General features: G+C 41.4%; 1 protein-coding gene across 2 annotated transcripts in view; it reads left to right on the top strand.

Moving 5' to 3' along the window:
- Positions 1 to 19,917, top strand: part of LOC139574437 (leucine-rich repeat and immunoglobulin-like domain-containing nogo receptor-interacting protein 2) — a 327,793-nt gene that overhangs the window by 50,154 nt on the left and 257,722 nt on the right. For both annotated transcript variants that reach the window (XM_071398999.1, XM_071399000.1), the window contains exon 2: positions 15,910 to 15,981. The gene's annotated coding sequence lies outside the window, so the exon portion shown is untranslated. The remainder of the gene's footprint in view (positions 1 to 15,909; positions 15,982 to 19,917) is intronic.

Raw genomic sequence — 19,917 nt, 5'->3', positions numbered from 1 at the left:
GACAGGCTTCCATAGAGCATTAGCTCGCCCCCGTTTATAATGGATTGCAGCTGGGCCCATGGGAGCAGCATAGTAACAAGGCTAACAGTTTGACAGCTACCTCAGGATAGCGAAGGGATAGGAAATGGAGTCAACTCTGCTTGGATTTCTCAGCCTAGACTGCGGTAAGCTGCTCTTTGGGGGACAGGTGTGAAGCATGCAGCAAAAACTCTTTGTGGTTGCTTAAAAAATACTAGATCATGAAAGATGCAAATTTCAACCTGCCAAAATGAATTATAAATCAAAACACAGCGAAGGGGGTTCAGTAATCCTTTTATTTAATTTTTCAATTGTCGTTTAATCAATGAGAGGGAAGACGACACATACCCCTTTTGACGATCACACCGCCCCACTGCAATGTGTCTTGACAAATGACTCCAGTTACGTTTACATGTATTTTATTTTGCCCCCCACCTTGCTCAAATGTGTCCGTACATGAACGAGCACAGGGAGATTACTGACAAGGTGACGGTGAATTGATCAACATGCCAATATGGCAGCCATCGTTGCCTCCTTCACTCTTTCCTCCTATAACCTTTTGTCCCCACATGTAAACATTGTTAGTAATGCTGGAGGGTTGAGGGCGAGTTGGTAGGGGCGGTAAAGGGTGGCAGAAGGCTCCTGTTGGTGACATGGGCTGTACACAATCTTCCCTTGGCAGTGCCCGCCTGGGCGGTTTGGCTACGTGCGTAGCACGAGGTTCATTCTCCCTGCCTCTGTAGTTTTGCGTTCCATAAATAACAGGGGGCAGACGGAGGGGAGAGAATGGCTGAGAGAGGACAATGTGGCGAAGGGCTTGAGAGCCTGAATAAGAAACAGACAGTTTGTGGTCACAAAGACAAAAAGAGGGGAATGGTGATTTGTTGTGGACAACAGAGGCAGATTGTGGATGAATTGTAGCATGACATTGGAAGAACAAAAACGGCAAACACTGCAGAGAGGAGATAAGGCGCATGGTGGAAAGGTATGAAGGGGAAAAGGCAAAATATAGTTTTCCCCTGAATAACAACTTAAGTAAATTTGCTCGCATTACTCTTTGCTATTTATGTCGTTTTCATGCAAGGCGTTGCTAAACGAGGAGAGCAGTGGGAACGTTGCTATGCTCTCATTAATTATTGTGCAAACATTAACCAGGGATGGCAACACCAGAACTTTCTGGTTTCAACATACTTACATGCTGAATGTGAAACGGCACCGTAACTTGTAATATTAATCTTTCACATCACACCACTCCAAATTCCTTTATGGAGTCAACGTAATTCCCTGTGGTACTTTGTTTCTGATTAGTTGCAACTCTTTTGGGATGAAGGCAACTTTTGATGACAAAAAGTTTTTTATGCTGTCTGAGCAGTCTGTATACTGTAGTGGTTGTACAGAACAGTTCCTTCACAGTACTTAACCTGTGCTTGCACAAAGAAATGAATGTCCCACTGAGCACAGACGTCATTTCAACGTGAGTTGTCAACTAACGTGAACTCAACATGAAATCAACAAAATATGTCACCGGATTTTGGTTTAAAGTTGGGTAAAATTTACGTTGACTTTCAGTTCATTCAACGTCATTTTTAGTTGAAATTATGTGGAAGCAACATTGATTGAACCAGTTTTTGCGGAGTTGGACGTTTACGTTGTGGTTCCAGTGTTTTTGCTCTACATATGGCCTACATCAAGGTCAAACTCATAAAGCTTTTACAGGATCCTACATGGGCTTAGTCCAATGAGGACATCCCGCTTCCTTGGTCCTCTTAATGCACTATGACCCATTAGGACATATAAAAATACAGGCTCAGCACACGCCTCAACCATGATCCTCGGCAGTCCTCTTTACATTATTTTATGTAATGGTCACTCGGACCGCTGGGTGGAAGTACAAGGGGAACGCAGGCAAATGAACAGCTGCAGTGTTCTATAGTTTGGAATGCACCACTGCATACAACCTAGACTCAGGGGTAGATGTAACATGGTAAATGTAAATCTGCAACTCTCCAATTAGTATGGTATGTTTGTATGTATTACTTTGTGGATGTCCATCATCCATTTCGTACAATATGTTATGAATATGCAAAACGTATGATATGTTACGAATTCCAATTTGTTGTGGCTGACGTTAGCTAATGCTAACATTAGCTAGGGGGCTCATCTTAGCTAGGCTAGGGGTTAGGGTTAAGGTTAGGTTTAGGGGAAGGGTTAGCTAACATACCAAGTAGTTGCAAAGTTGCTAATTAGCAAAACATGTAAAGTTGTCCGTGATGAAACTTCATTCTGTCTGTAACCATATCAAACATAACATATTATACTCACTTAAGTGTCCCGGATATACATTTACTATTTTATGTCCAGTCTATGAGACCAGGCTGCCGTATAAAGTTAATGTTTCATTCATGAACATGTATTGCGCAGGGGGCTTTCAGAGCACGCATGTATTTCATTGCTATCTTTTTGCAGCTAACACAGGGACTGCACTCTGTTTGGGTCAGTGAATTCAGCAGGGCTGAGTATGATAGCAGTATATACTGTATATACTGTAGCTGGTTGAAAAGGGATTGTTCATGGATCATAGATTATTCCTTTATCAGATTTGATCTCATGACACTTTGACTCTTTCAAGTTGGAAGTGGTGATGTGACTCTTTTCTGTTACAGTGTGACATTTCAGAATGTGTTTCTTTGAGATTCAAAACACACATTGCAACACATGTGGTGTGATAAAATGACAGCACAGACATCCTCCTATGATGCTGTGATAAAACGATAGCAAAAACATCCTCCTATGATGCTGTGATAAAACGATAGCAAAAACATCCTCCTATGATGCTGTGATAAAACGATAGCAAAAACATCCTCCTATGATGCTGTGATAAAACGATAGCAAAAACATCCTCCTATGATGCTGTGATAAAATAACAGCACAAACATCCTCCTATGATGCTGTGATACAATAACAGCACAAACATCCTCCTATGATGCTGTGATACACCTGCATTGCTTGCTGTTTGGGGTTTTAGGCTGGGTTTCTGTACAGCACTTTGAGATATCAGCTGATGTAAGAAGGGCTATATAAATACATTTGATTTGATTTGATTTGATAAAATGACAGCGTTAACATTTTCCTACGATGCTGTGGTAAAATGACAGTACAAACATCATCCTATGATGCAGTGATAAAATGACAGCATAAACATTCTCCTACCATGCTGTGGTAAAATGACAGCACAAACATCCTCTTATGATACTGTGGTAAAATGACAACTCAAACATCCTTCTATGATGCTGTGGCAAAATTACAGCACAAACATACTCCTATGATGCTAAAATGTGTTAAAGGTGTTATGATGGAAACAGGTTCCAAGATAAAGTGTTACCGCCAGTCTGACGATCTTCAACATCAATATCGTGTTGAAGTCTTATCAGTCATACTATACAGCGTGCAATGTATTACTTATACCCTAACCCTTACAACTGTGACTGACAATGTATTCTCGACTTAATCATATCCTGTCAACACCATTATGGATTTGCCCTTAGCTTAGATTGTAATCTTAATGCATGTCAAGTTATGGGAAAAAATATATAAGGATATTTATAAGATGTCAATGCAGTCTCATGGTGTTCATCTCTTCATCGTAGCTTCGTTGTTGACATTGCCCTAAAGAAACTTTTGTTTGGCATTCGAATCTCATTGACTGGCTATAGGCCTATCCTATAGAGAATGATAGAGGACTCTAGGGCCCAAAAGATCCATTTAGGATTGGGCAGCACCATTGAGGACTTTCACCATTTTGAAGTAGTCAACTGGGTGGGACTTCCTGTGGGTTAATAAAGGATCACATAATTCCATCCGGGTCATCAGGAGGGATCAGCCAATGAATTATACTTGTGAGTAAGCATTCCAAAACTGCAGGTGGCAGTAAATCTCCAACCTTTGCTTTATACCTGTTCAAACAACACACTCCAGGTGGCAGTGTACAACCTTTCAGTTTGTTTGCCAACTCATACAAGTAGTAGAAGAAGAAAATGTACTACCTTAAAATGGAGATGGCCTTAATGGCACTGCCTGTGCGCTCACAGATTCCATAATCCGACAGATCCAATGAAAAGTCCTCTAACCATATCGATGGCCTATCCTAAAGCAAAAAGAAGAGAAGTCAAACCAATTAATGGCATTGACCTGTCAAATTATACTTATTAATAGTTCATTAGCTCCTAAACCGTATGCTAACGAACAAATAATTGGGAGATGTTTGATCCATGTTGATGGTATTCGCGAAGGAGAAAATTGTTATACACTATATTACTATAACACCTTTAGGTGAATACTACACATTACAATCCTAGCCTCACACTGCATATCTTATAATTAAATACATTTACTTCCAATTGAAATCGATTCCTCTTAAAATGAATGACTTCCGACAGGATTATAATGGCCTTAAAAAAGCTTTTGATTAAAGCACTTTACTTTGTTCTGATCGAGGAAAACAAAAGCCAGTTTTTATCAAAGGAAAAGGAGGCCAACAGCCATGCCACTAACTATTGAATGTGCTTATGCTGGCAGATAGCTCGGTACGCGGTATACTCAGCGCAATCTGTTCCAGGATATGGCCCTATTGACTTCTCCCCACTGTACCCCTGAAAATACCCTGCTCACATGCATAGGAAATGGCCTGGTCCTTCAATTATTCACAAACACACTACTCCTGTATGATAAGATACAACAAAACACAGCGCTAAGGCTAAGATATAGATCCTAGTTATAGGTACCTATGAGGTACTGAATAGTGGCCTGAGTTGAAGATAGTAGAAACATAAACATCCAGAATACAATGGTTTGTAGTGAGGTTTTGATTCTCTATGGGTACCTACTGTATGAGGTACTGAACAGTGGACTGAATTAAAGATATTAATACTACACTGTTTAGTCTCATACTCAAGATTTTCACAGTTAAAAAATGCAACTGTGGTGGTCCATGCTATTACTGCCTTAACTTGTGATATGAGGTACAGTAAAGCTTATTCAACTGATAGGTAGGCTAAGATTGAAATGTGCTGATGTTTGAGATGGGAACAAACAGTGGGTATGTAATGTATATAGATGTTGAATGGAGGAGACAGGAGTCGTAAAATGTATTGATGCTAGTTCCCCAAAATGATTTATGAGTTTATTTCCTTTGTTTTCCCCTTTCAGAGCATTGATTTATTGCTGGTATAAAACCCCATATCCAGTGATGTCACATCAAAATGTGACTATGTCCTCTGGTTGACAAATTACAGTTGTGGTAAAGTTTGGGACACAAACACATGAGTAAAGTGGGCATTTTTGCCAAACATTAAAGGTAACATACGAAAAGCATCTTTAAAATGCCTTAGTTTTATAATTTATTTAATTCTAGATTATATATGCGTTCTGAGTGTCTCAATGTGTAATTTGAAAAAAAAAACATTATAGTTATTGTTGTTGCATTTATCAATTTAAGTGGGCTAAGCTTATTCATGTTGGTATGCCCCATATGCGGTATGCATTAAATGATTTAATAGGCATACATAGGCAAAGGTATGAGAGTTTACTTCATAAATAGTGCCCGTTGTCATTGTAAACAACAAGATTTACTCAGTGCCTTATCTATTTGTCTCCTTGTCTATATGAAACACCATCCAGGAACACTGCATTTGTGTTTTACATTGTAACCCACACGTGTCATCAATGAGTCAAATGCAAACATCATTATGAAATGAACTGAATCCACATCATATTTGAGAAACATTCTACTGTACTCATCATGGATAAAAGGCATTGCTGGTGAGAATGATGGATTGCCTGGGCTTAATAATACTTCATAAGGGAAAAACAAAGTCTGCAAGTCCAACAAAACTAATTAAAATGACAGAACCTCACAGCAGCAAATAAGGAATGGAGTCATTTAGGGAACCGGCGTGGTGGTATACGATGCCTCTGATTGGACTTGACGCTTGAACAGCTCCACAGATCTGTTGTGTATTAATATGTTGATGGCAATATTGCCTCTCGTCTTCAGTTCTTCCCAAACATCATAGCTCAGCGAATCTATGGATGCCTCAGCCATTTCAATACATACTACCTTTCACGGCGAGTAAAGAAAATATAAATATTTTAATTGCAAACATTGCAAATGGCTCCACTTCTCGGCCCAGTGGCTTCGTACATTAGCATGTAAAGAGAATCATGGATGAGCCCATCGAAGTAGACGGAGAAAGCCTTCCTCTCATTGATACTCACTTAAGGGGGTTGTGTCAATGCCATCATTATAATAGTTATTTTTGCCGTTGATCTGCTTCCACACTTGAGAGAGGGTGCAAGGGTGAAACATTTAGCATGAATCACTCAATATTTGATGGTTGCCTCATTGAAAATGAGTGGGAAGAATTCATAATGTCTTTTTTTACACAAACCTCAGCTAAAACATCAGGTTTTTGCTATACATTATTGTTCTAAACTTTTGACCGGTAATGTCCATCTACTCATTCAAGGGTTTTTTTCTACATTGTAGAATAATTGTAAAGACATCAAAACTATGAAATAACACATATGGAATAATGTAGTAACAAAAAAAGTGTAAAATCAAAATGTATTTTATATTTGAGATTCTTCAAATATCCACCATTTGCCTTGATAACAGCTTTGCACACACTTGGCATTCTCTCAACCAGCTTCATGAGGTAGTCACCTGGAATGCATTTCAATTAACAGATGTGCTTTCTTTCCTTAATGCGTTCGAGCCAATCAGTTGTGTTGTGACAAGGTAGGGGCAGTATACAGAAGATAGCCCTATTTGGTAAAAGACCAAGTCCATGCTCAAATAAGCAAAGAGAAATTACAGTCCATCCTGACTTTAAGACATGAAGGTCAGTCAATCCAGAAACTTTCAAGAACTTTAAAAGTTTCTTCAAGTGCAGTCGCAAAAACCATCAAGCACTATGATGAAACTGGCTCTCATGACCGCCACAGGAATGGAAGACCCAGAGTTACCTCTGCTGCAGAGGATAAGTTCATTAGAGTTACCAGCCTCAGAAATTGCAGCCCAAATAAATTCTTTACAGAGTTCAAGTAACAGACATCTCAACATCAACTGTTCAGATGAGACTGTGTGAATCAGGCCTTCATGGTCAAATTGCTGCAAAGAAACCACTACTAAAGGACATCAATAAGCAGAAGAGACTTGCTCGGGCCAAGAAACACGAGCAATGGACATCAGACCGGTGGAAATGTGTCCTTTGGTCTTGAGTGCAAATTTGTGATTTTTGGTTCCAACCGCCGTGTCTTTGTGAGACGTGGTGTGGGTGAACGGATGATCTCTGCATGTGTATTTCCCACCATAAAGCATGGAAGAGGAGGTGTTATGGTGTGGGGATGTTTTGCTGGTGACACTGTCTGTGATTTATTTAGAATTCAATGCACACTTAACCAGCACGGCTACCACAGCATTCTGCAGTGATACGCCATCCCATCTGGTTTGAGCTTAGTGGGACTTTGATTTGTTTTTCAACAGGATAATGACCCAACACACCTCCAGGCTGTGTAAGGGCTATTTTACCAACAAGGAGAGTGATGGAGTGCTACATCAGATGACCTGGCCTCCACAGTCCCCCGACCTCAACCACATTGAGATGGTTTGGGATGAGTCAAACCGCAGAGGGAAGGAAAAGCAGCCAGCAATTGCTCCATTAATGATTGAGTAGATGTTAATGAATGAATGAGTAGATGTTCTACAACTTTTGACCTGTCGTGTACTGTACATCCTGTGACTTAACTGTATAAAAAAATAACCTCCAAATGAAATTGTAAAGACGCACATGGATAGTTGCATAACTGTTTGTGTAAAAGGTATAGGAATGGCCCGGGAGAACAGTTTGCTAAAAGCAAAACACATTAGTAACAGTACAGTACATGTGTCAACTAGGCCTAATTGTCTTGCTTTTATTGATGAAATATTGCTTGCTGATTTTAGCTGACAAACTGTTGCACTAATGTATACTTCAGTGTGTCCATGTGGAAATCCATAAACTGCACATGTCTTTTAAAGTCTGTGTTTTATGAATTATAAAACATAGAATACATAAAACATAGAATACATAACACACATCTCAAGTTGTTCTGCAGTGTGTTGTCATTGTGGTTTACTGTTACTCTCCTATAAAAGTTACTAAACTATGTAACACAAATAGGAGTGCTAAAACCTACTTTGTTCAAGTGAGAGGACCGGTTATGTCAGAATAAACGCTCCATCCCGCCATGCTACCTGGTGCCCATGAGTGGTTAAGGATATGGGAGATGATGGTCCCAGGATTCTGCATGCTTTAGCCGCGCTAACAGCTGAGCCGTCAATCTCCAGGGGGAGAGATGGTGGTGGACGATTTCTGAAGTCAACCACCATCACCACGGTTTTGTATGTGTTGAGTTCCAGGTTACTTGCGACTGCACAAGACCACCAGGCAGGCAACCTCTCCACGGTACATGGACTTATCACCGTCGGTGATGAGACCAACCAGAGGGGTGTCACCTGGAATCTTGAGTACTTTGACAGAAGCATTGTTGGAGGTGTGGTCATTGATATAGAGTGAGTAGAGTAGAGGTGAGAGCACGCATCCTTGCGGCGCTCCTGTGCTGAGGGATAGAGAGTCCGAAAAGTGTTTTCCCAGCTTCACTTGTCGCGTTCTGTTGGTCAGGAAGTCAGTGATCCACTGACTGATGGAGCTGGACACGTTCAACTGGGAGAGTTTGTCTTGTAGCAGTTCTGGGATGATGGTATTGACGCAGAGCTAGTCCACAAACAATACAGTGGCTTGCGAAAGTATTCACCCCCTTGGCATTTTTCTTATGTTTTTGTCTCACAATCAATTAAAATAGATTTAAATAGATTTTTTTGGGGGGGGGTTGTATCATTTGATTTACACAACATGCCTACCACTTTGAAGATGCAAAATAATTTTGGGGTGTAAAACCAACAAGAAATAAGACAAAAAACTAAACTTGAGAGTGCATAACTATTCACCCCCCCCCCCCCCCCAAGTCAATACTTTGTAGATTCATCTTTTGCAGCAATTACAGCTGCAAGTCTCTTGGGGTATGTCTCTATATGTTTGGCACATCTACTCACTGGGATTTTTGCCCATTCTTCAAGGCAAAACTGCTCCAGCTCCGTAAAGTTGGATGGGTTCTGCTGGTGAACAGCAATCTTCGAAGTCATACCACAGATTCTCAGTTGGATTGAGGTCTGGGCTTTGACTAGGCCATTCCAAGACATTTAAATGTTTCCCCTTAATCCACTCAAGTGTTGCTTTAACAGTATGCTTAGGGTCATTGTCCTTCTGGAAGGTGAACCTCCGTCCCAGTCTCAAATCTCTGGAAGACAAACAGTTTTCCTCAAGAATTTTCCTGTATTTGGCTCCATCCTTCAATTCTGACCAGTTTCCCAGTCCCTGCCGATGGAAAAACATCCCCACAGCATGATGCTGCCACCACCACGCTTCACTGTGGAGATGGTGTTCTCGGGGTGATGGGAGATGTTGGGTTTGCGCCAGACATACCGTTTTCTTTGATGGCCAAAAACTAAATTTTAGTCTGATCTGACCAGAGTACCTTCTTCCGTATGTTTGGGGAGTCTCCCACATGCCTTTTGGCAAACACGAATGCCTATTTTTTTCTTTAAGCAATGGCTTTTTTCTCGCCACTCTTCCATAAATCCCAGCTCTGTGGAGTGTGCGGCTTAAAGTGTTCCTATGGACAGATACTCCAATCTCCGCTGTGGAGCTTTGCAGCTCCTTCAGGGTTATCTTTGGTCTCTTTGTTGCCTCTGATTAATGCCCTCCTTGCCTGGTCTGTGAGTTTTGGTGGGCGGCCCTCTCTTGGCAGGTTTGTTGTGGTGCCATATTCTTTAAATTTTTTAATAATGAATTTAATGGTGCTCTGTGGGATGTTCAATGTTCCCGGATATTTTTTTATATCCCAACCTTGATCTGTACTTCTCCACAACTTTGTCCCTGACCTGTTTGGAGAGCTCCTTGGTCTTCATGGTGCCACTTGCTTGGTGGGGCCCCTTTCTTAGTGGTGTTGCAGACCCTGGGGCCTTTCAGAACAGGTGTATATATACTGAGATCATGTGACAGATCATGTGACAATTAGATGACACACAGGTGGACTTTGTTTAACTAATTATGTGACTGCTGAAGGTAATTGGTTGCACCAGATCTTATTTAGGGGCTTCATAGCAAAGGGGGTGAATACATATGCATGCACAACTTTTCAATTTTTTTTTGTTCTAATATTTTAAAACAAGTAATTATTTTCATTTCACTTCACCAATTTGGATTATTTTGTGTATGTTCATCTCATGAAATCCAAATAAAAACCCATTTAAATTACAGGTTGTAATGCAACAAAATAGGAAAAACGGCAAGGGAATGAATTATTTTGCAAGGCGCTGTATGCGGAATGGAAAGCTGCAACATGGAAAGCTGCAACGTCATTGTTGATGTGCTCCGTCCTGCATTTCTACCAATGTCTCTTGAGACATTTTCCTGTGTCAGTGTAGCAAAGCTCAGCAACTTTACCTTTCCTTGACGCCACATTTATAGCATTAAGGGAATCTGATGTTCTTTTGGACTCCAAATGTCTTATTCTGTGGCCTACATACTGTCTTCTGAGGCGCAAAGCATGATATTTTTTGGGGGAAATTTGACACTGTTTTCAAATCCACTCCTGATAAAAAAAATAAAAAAACAGCAGAGATATCAATTAGTTGTATTTTTCCTGCTAAATCAATTGAGGCTGACTCCTGTTTCATAAGTTTGATGACGACAGTGATTACTTAAAACACCTGAAGCTGTATGTATGATATCTTGTAGCTCGCAGCAAAGTACACGGTAGCAAGGCTCAATTTCCTTGCATGCTTAACGTTGCATATTATGCAACTGAATATTCAACTGCACCTCAATCTCTCAACATCTTCATAAACAGAAGGGGCCTGCAAGAAGAACAGGCCAACAAAAGCTTTGATGTCTGTGCCTGCAAGGCTTCCAGAAACTGCATTGTAATGTCTGACAGAATGCACAGACTGCTCCAAACAGTGAGCTATGTGATGCTAATGCTAACGGAGGCCCTCATACGGTCTCTTGTTTACATTCTGGTTGTGACTGCATCCCCCAAGAGTGACATTCGTTCTTCTCAGACACACTGGCTTTCAGCTCCATAAATAATATTCCTTTTTACTGGCCTTGAACTCCTGAGATGGCATTAGGGCCTAGACTATCAGACAGTGACAAAAAGCTCTCGAAGCTCATGTGAGATGGAGTTCAATAATTTAGTATAGACTTTTTATTTATTTGGGATTTTCTTTTTTTTTACACGGCAGCTTGATGCAACCAATATGAGAAAAAGCAAAATGGAGTGTCAGGCTAGCTCTTAGCCCCGTGGTTACATCAAGGATACATCAAAAACTTCACAAGAAGCCAGTCTGACGATTGAGAGAAGGCCTCTCCAAATGCACACTGTCTGAAGCGTGTAAATATCCTTGTGATGTGAAGATCTTATGCATATTCTCTCCTCCACCACAGCAAACTCCTTCATTATGAATACGCATTATGAATGATAAATGACCGATAACTCGTTGAACCGATAACTCGTTGCAGCCAAACAAGCACAAATGCCTTTTATGCTCGCTTTGAGGCAAGCAACACTGAAGCATGCACGAGAGCACCAGATGTTCTGGATGACTGTGTGATAACGCTTTCGGTAGCCGATGTGAGCAAAACCTTTAAACAGGTCAACATTCACAAAGCCGCGGTGCCAGACTTATTACCAGGACGCATACTCAAAGCATGCGCAGACCAACTGGCAAGTGTCTTCACTGACATTTTCAACCTCTCCCTGACAGAGTCTGTAATACCTACATGTTTCAAGCAGACCACCATAGTCCATGTGCCCAAGGAAGTGAAGGTAACCTGCCTAAATGATTACCGCCCCGTAGCCCTCACGTCAGTAGAGATTAAGTGCTTTGAAGGGGTGGTCATGATTAATATCAACAGCATCCTCCTGGATACCCTAGATCCACTCCAATTCGCATACTGCCCCAACAGATCCACAGATTATGCAATCTTAATCACACTCCACACTGCCCTTTCTCACCTGAACAAAAGGAACACCTATGTGAGATTGCTGTTCATTGACTACAGATCAGCATTCAACACCATAGTGCCCACGAAGCTCATCACTAAGCTAAGGACCCTGGGACTAAACACCTCCCTCTGCAAGTGGATCCTGGACTTCCTGACGGGCCGCACACAGGTGGTAAGGGTAGGCAACAACACGTCTGCCAAGTTGATCCTCAACACTGGGGCCCCTCAGGGGTGTGTACTTAGTCCCCTCCTGTAATCCCTGTTCACCCATGACTGTGAGGCCGAACACGACTCCAACACTATTATTACGTTTGCTGACGACACAACAGTATTAGGCCTGATCACCGACAATGATGAGACAGCCTTTTTCGAGGAGGTCAGAGAACTGTCAGTGTTGTGCCAGAACAACAACCTCTCCCTCAATGTGAACAAAACAAAGGAACTGATCATGGACTACAGGAAAAGGCAGGCCAAACAGGCCCCCATTCACATTAACGGGGCTGTAGTGGAGCGGGTCGAGAGTTTCAAATTCCTTGGTGTCCACATCACCAAAAAACTATCACGGTCCAAACACACTAAGACAGTCGTGAAGAGGGCACGACAAAACCTTTTCCCCCTCAGGAGACTGAAAAGATTTGTCATGGGTCCCCAGATCCTAAAAAAGTTATTCAGCTCAACCATCGAGAGCATCCTGACCAGTTTAATCACCGCCTAGTACATGTATGGCAACTGCTCGGCATCTGACCGTAAGGCACTACAGAGGGTAGTGCGTATGGCCCAGTACATCACTGGAGCCAAGCTTCCTGCCATCCAGTACCTATATAATATGCGGTATCAGAGGAAAGCCCATAAAATGATCAGTGGCTCCAGTCACCCAAGTCATGGACTGTTTTCTCTGCTACCGCACGGCAAGCGGTACCGAAGTCTAGGACCAAAAGGTTACTTAACAGCTTCTACCCCCAAGCCATAAGACTGCTGAACAATTAATAAAATGGCCACCGGACTATTTACATTTTTACATTGACACCCCCCCTTCCATTTATTTTGTACACTTCTGCTACTTGCTGTTTATTATCTATTCCTAGTCACTTCAGCCCTACCTACATGTACAAATGACCTCAACTAACCTGTACCTCCGCACACTGACTCAGTACCAGTACCCCCTATACATAGCCTCGTTATTGTGTTACTTTTTATAATTTTTTCATTTAGTTTATTTGGTCAATATTTTCTTAACTCTTCTTGAACTACACTGTTGGTTAAGGGATTGTAAGTAAGCATATCACGGTAAGGTCTACACTTGTTGTATTCGGCGCATGTGACAAATAAAATTTGATTTGATTATGAGTGACCTGCAGGAGCCGTCTTTAATGGACTATGGAGCATTGTGCTTTCTACTGTAGCAACAAATCTTTCAACCCAACATCCAATCTCCAACATAGAGAATTACTATGTTATTCATCTGAACCTATCTAGTATAATAACCTATCCTCTGGCATAGCTCATAGGTTCTTTGAGCCATGCAAGCCTCTTCAACAATGAGAAGCTCACATAGAGAGAAAATCTGAAATACAATCAAAATTACAATACGGAAAACTGCACTACAATGCAATCCTATATCGAGCAGTCTGGCTGAATCTGTGGAATGAAAACGCACAATCACATTCACACTGAATGAGTGAGTGAGAATGAGTGAAACAATGAGATTTGATGAGCGAAAGAGAACAATGGAGTGAAATATAGATATAGAAAGAAGGGAAACAGGAGGGAGGGAGGTAAGGTATGCAGGGCCAGAAATGGCAAAACGCTGCAAAGCTCCAGGATGGAGGAGACTATGCAGTGGGCCATAGCAGAGAGAGAGTGGCTGAATGGAAAATCTCCATGGCGTTGAGTTAAAAGATGGACCCCATGCAGGCCGTTGGGTGAGGAGAGACTCGCAAGATGATTAGCACACTTGGGGAAAGCCTGTTTGGGACTGAAATGTAGATGGAGCTAGCTAGAAAATAACAGTATTTTCCTCCCAACCCTCTCTAACATACTTCAGCCCTAACAGAGGCAAGCCTGTGTATTTTCAATGAGTAATCCTTTTCAATTGACCAGCACTTGTGTTGGGCTATGCTCTTTATTGGCTGTTGGCTCTATAGTGGGTGGACTGAAAATATATTTAGATAGTATCCTCATCGACAGAGTCCAGCTAGAATGGAAACAGCTAACAATGGAAACACTTAACATTATGGTCAATTGACAGACACTTTAATTCATAGCGACTTGCAGAACAGATTCAGTATTTCGCCCAGGTGGGAATCAATCCCACAACTCTGGTGTTGCAAGCACCACAGTCCAGCCAACTGAGCCCCCTGAACCACCAACCTTCTCCCCACCCATATGAATGCCTCAATCTGGGCAACCTCTCTCCTCTGAGCCTTCTCCACTAGGGGACAGAGTCAGTGAAGAGTGAAGATCTCAAGCCCAATTCTAGGGCATCGCCATGACAGTCTTAGTCTGGCTGCTCACCCTTTACCCCAACCATTACATACGCCATCCTTCCCCTCATCCATCTATCCCTTCCTCCCCCTGTCTATCCCTCTCTTTGGGGGATGAGACTGGGGCCAGACGTATCCAGACGGAGCCAGCAGCTGTGTGTCCATCCACCTGTGCCAAACCCCACCAGTCTGCAGGCTGAAACCTCTGCAGGCTACCTTTCAATGGCGTAAGGAGACGCTACCAAAAACTAGACCCAGTCATTAAAAGGCTTGTGTCAGAAAGCCTCTGCTCTATTTCACTCTACCTGTCATACACATTTCTGCTGGCTCATAACTTTCCGGGCAACAGTGCAAGTGAGCTCATTTTTACAGTGAGACTGTCAAAAAGTCTCCCCTTTTTATATTTTCAGTGAGAGACTTTTGCTATTCTGTCTTTTCCCTTCATTTCAAATGCAACATGGTGAAACATAAGAGATGTGGTTATGTTGGGGTGGGAAATATAAAGAGCACGAAGCTGCCAAGTGCAATACGAAAAGAGGAGATCAATGGCCATATCACTGTCAGATATTCAAAACAGTTTAGCAGTAATGAGGGCATGGCGTTCCACGACTATGCTGTCGTATAATAACATTTGCTGTGGAGGAAATAACAAGGTAACACATAGCTGGTTGTTAGATGCAGGATAATTTCTAGAGGAGAATATACTGTACTTTAGTTCTAAAGGCTGGTTTCCATAACAGGTTAAACACATAGGCCTGGAATAAAACACATTTTCCAACGGCTTAGGCTTAATATGGGTCAGGGAAACTTTTACAAATCTCCATTTCGCACAACGACAGTGTATGGAACCAACACTATCTAATTTGTGGTTGGAAATCAATCTAAAAAATAAAATAAAATGTGCCTGTTTGTTTCATTCTCATTCCGTTTTTTAGTACACTCTAGTGTTATTTAGTTCTCTATTGTTTTTTAGTTCACTCTATTGTAAACTCTACGGTCAGCGTATTTTATCCCATTCTCCGTCTTTTAAGAAATAATGTCTCTCTCAGAGAGAGAGAGAGAGAGAGAGAGAGAGAGAGAGAGAAAGAGAGAAGTCGCTAGACACTGTTGGAAAGCTCTTGGATGACTTAGTATCCAGTGAACTGACAGGGTAAATCTGAGCTCTCCTACCATTAACATATCATCTCAACCATTAAGGATATCCTGACACTAACTCTGCCCTTCTCTTTCTGTGATTTCAGACTGACTCTTCAACGGTCCCTCATCTTCTCTAGCCAGAAAGAAAACATGTTGTCCGCCCATGTTTTGATATGGTAAGTTGCCTGGTTACGTCAGTGTTATGCAGGGGTAGATTCGTCCAGAGGGCTAAAACGGCACAATATTCACGCTATGATTGCTTATTACATATTTTGATAGTCACGTTTGCCCTGATTATTCATCCTTGGCGTCATAGCCCCACAAAAAAATCAAAGTTCATCATAGACTGTACACAATTGGCCACAGCCACTAAATACATTATTACAGAAAAATATATATATTTTCCTCTTGGCAGCACCGATTAAGGGGGAAGATGTGCGATATAGTCAGAGTTGATTAAAAGCAACTTCAATCTGCTATTTTTTGCCTCTTCACCCTTGTTGTCACTGCTTGTTACAAGAAAAGGAAAAAGCAGTGGGTGGCTTTTCAAAGGTGTGTGTGTGTGTGTGTCTGTGTCTGTGTGTGTGTATGTCTTCACACAGGTTTCAAATACTAATATATGCATGCTAACAGTGGAAGCAAATTAAAAAATGACATAGCCTTGACATCCATATGTCAAATCAAATCAAAGTTTATTTGTCACGTGCGCCGAATACAACAGGTATTACAGTAAAATGCTTACTTACAGGCTCTAACCAATACTGCAAAAAAAGGTATTAATTGAACAATAGGTAAGTAAAGAAATAAAACAACAGTAAAAGGACAGGCTATATACAGTAGCGAGGCTATAAAAGTAGCGAGGCTACATACAGACCCCGGTTAGTCAGGCTGATTGAGGTAGTATGTACATGTAGATATGGTTAAAGTGACTATGCATATATGATGAACAGAGAGTAGCAGTAGCGTAAAAGAGGGGTTGGCGGGTAGTGGGTGGCGGGACATAATGCAGATAGCCCGGTTAGCCAACGTGCGGGAGCACTGGTTGGTCGGCCCAATTGAGGTAGTATGTACATAAATGTATAGTTAAAGTGGCTATGCATATATGATAAACAGAGAGTAGCAGCAGCACACACTGCAAATAGTCCGGGTAGCATTAAGAAGAGATCAGATGAAAACAAATTAAACTTGGGCTTTAAGAGACTAAAATGCAACGCAGAGCCTGAAATGCAATGCATCTCTTTCAACCCATCAAGCTCTATCTATCCGGTGACGCAGATGCATAGACCCAAAGGCATGTATGCTATTGTATGTTTGTTACCATATACAGCCATTGGCAATTTCCATTTTCATGTTTCTAAAAAAGAGGTCATCAACAGAAAGGTTTAATATGTTAATCACATGATTATCATTGACATTTTTGATCATTACTAAGCTTTCCATGTCAATTGTTCTTTTATGTAAGTATAAATGGTTTGATTACAGCAATACCGGGTTACGTCAATAACACATATAACAAATAATGTCAGATATGATCAGTGTTTCCAGGGAAAATAGCACACATGATGTAACTCAGTGGATTTGTCTTTCTACTGCAGTAGTCTTAAGACTGAGGCAGTATAATTCATTGATTGAGGGCTTAAGCATCAGGACAGGGGTGACTCTAGGTGAATAGGGCCCTAGGGCACTGATCCAGGATCATTCAACTCAAACCCAATACAAATCCTCCCTTTGTGTGCTACAGCTGACTAGAGGCCTTTGCCAATCATGGCACCGGATCCCACCCATTCTATGTTCCCACATTGTACTGGGAATGGTAGGACATTGTTCATGTGGACAGAGACACTGGCACAGCACACAGCCAATTACTCATGTACTGAGAGTTTATACCTGTTTTTCTCTGTTTATATTGGTGTCAGAGAGTAAGAAAGTCACTGATTCTACAATAATAATAATGTGTTTTCTTTCCATTGATGACTGCAGTATGCAGGAGTGTTTTTACAATAGGTAAAAGAAATGTCAGCACAATAACTGTTCGTCGGCAGCTTCATGAAATGGGTTTCGATGGCCGAGCAGCCGCACACAAGCCTAAGATCACCCTGTTCAATGTCAAGCGTCGACTGGAGTGGTGTAAAGCTTGCTGCCATTGGACTCTGGAGCAGTGGAAACACGTTCCCTGGAGTGATGAATCACGCTTCACCATCTGGCAGTCCGACGGACGAATCTAGATTTGGAGGATGCCAGGAGAACGCTACCTGTCCCAATGCATAATGGCAACTGTAAAGTTTGGTGGAGGAGGAATAGTGGTCTGGTGCTGTTTTTCATGGTTCAGGCTTGGCATGGCAATCTTAATGCTACAGCATACAATGACATTCTAGATGATTCTGTGTTTCCAACTTCGAGGCAAGGCCCTTTCCTGTTTCAGCATGACAATGCCCATGTGCACAAAACGAGGCCCGTAAAGAAATGGTTTGTCGAGATTGATGTGGAAGAACTTGACTGGCCTTCACAGAGCACTGACCTCAACCCCATCGAACACCTGCGAGCCAGGCCTAATCGCCCAACATCAGTACCCAACCTCACTATTGCTCTTGGGTGAATAGAAGTACGTCCCTGTAGCAATGTTCCAACATCTAGTGGAAAGCCTTTCCAGAAGAGTGGCTGTTATAGCAGCAAAGGGGGGCCCAACCTCATATTAATTGCCATTGATTTTGGAATGAGATGTTTGACGAATAGGTGTCCATGTACTTTTGGTAATGTAGTGTACATTGGGCTTATCGGGGTTCCTACATTGGGTTTATCTCTGTTTTCTGGCCTAACCAGCTAGTTCAATAGAGACAAATTGCATTGGGACTGAATTCCACATGGGAAGATCATTTGAAAGGTGATTGTTAAATTCAAAGGGCAGCACATTTATCCCCCTTTGGTTCCTTTCATTAGGAAATGGTATTTGCATTAGGTGTAGACTCCAAAGCAATGAACAAGTGATAGGGAGCAATTTTTGCTTCTTTAACCCACTATGGGCTCATTGCAAAATGCAGGGTGCAGTAAGAGAAATAGGTTGTAAATTGAGCTGTCTGGGGTCAACTAGTATGTGACAAATTCTTAGTGACAGTCGGAACATTTGAACATTGTAGAAACAAAACTATAACATAAGCATGCACAAGCATAAAAAAGCCCCCTTTTGTTACAAAAACATCTCATTATGAATTCAGCATACATCAGGCTGTAATTTAAATCGAAAGCTGAGAATAAAAAGGGAAAAACTATAGTTAAAGGCAATTAATTCAACCTGGAATACCTGGAGCACTGTTTAATTCTATTGCTATACTTCTTCTAAAAAGGAAAAAGAACTCTGCAAAGAGAGTTTGTCCCGAAACTGAAGGCCCCGCATCACTGTTACAGGCTCAATGCCATAAATAGGTCGATAGCAGTAAAAATGACACACATGCACCTACAGTAATCCCTGTATTTTACATCCATACAAATGCTGGGTTTATGAATTTCCTGTTTTGTAGCCAGATAAAGTTTGCTTTCTGAAATACAAATAGATGTGCCCTGTAAAAGATTAATAAGGCTGTCACTGACTAAAATTGGAGCATGGGTCCCCTTTGATGAAGGCAATGGCAGAATTCAAATGTGAGAGGAAAACCCAATGTTCTCTCTGATAACATCCTACAACAACAATCAACTTTGATGTTGGAATTATAACAGTGTCTGGTTTGTTTTGGGGGAACATCTATACCAAGACAACCACAATGCTCCATGATGGACTAAAATGACCTTAATTTGATCACTGTTGTTGCTGCGTAATGTCCTGCACAGCAAGAAATGCAAACTTGTAGACTGTTCAATGTTTAAAAAGGCTTATAAAGTTTATAATTTCCACTTTAACACTTCAGACTTGATTTTTCCGTAATAAAAAATGGCTCAACTCCTACAAAAAATGTTCATTAATTAAAATCCACAAAATAATTCACATTTCCTGCTGCTGTGGAATTATTTTCCTGCTGTAGCAAACTGGCTCAAATTAAGATCCTACATCTGAATATGTCATTGAATGTATACTATACCTTAAGAGTATGCATATCCTAAACCCTAATAAAGATATTTAC

Source organism: Salvelinus alpinus, chromosome 4 (genome assembly GCF_045679555.1).
Source record: "Salvelinus alpinus chromosome 4, SLU_Salpinus.1, whole genome shotgun sequence".
Lineage (NCBI taxonomy): Eukaryota > Metazoa > Chordata > Actinopteri > Salmoniformes > Salmonidae > Salvelinus > Salvelinus alpinus.
The sequence above is the reverse complement of the archived record's forward strand: the minus strand, read 5'-3'. Positions and strand labels throughout refer to the sequence as shown.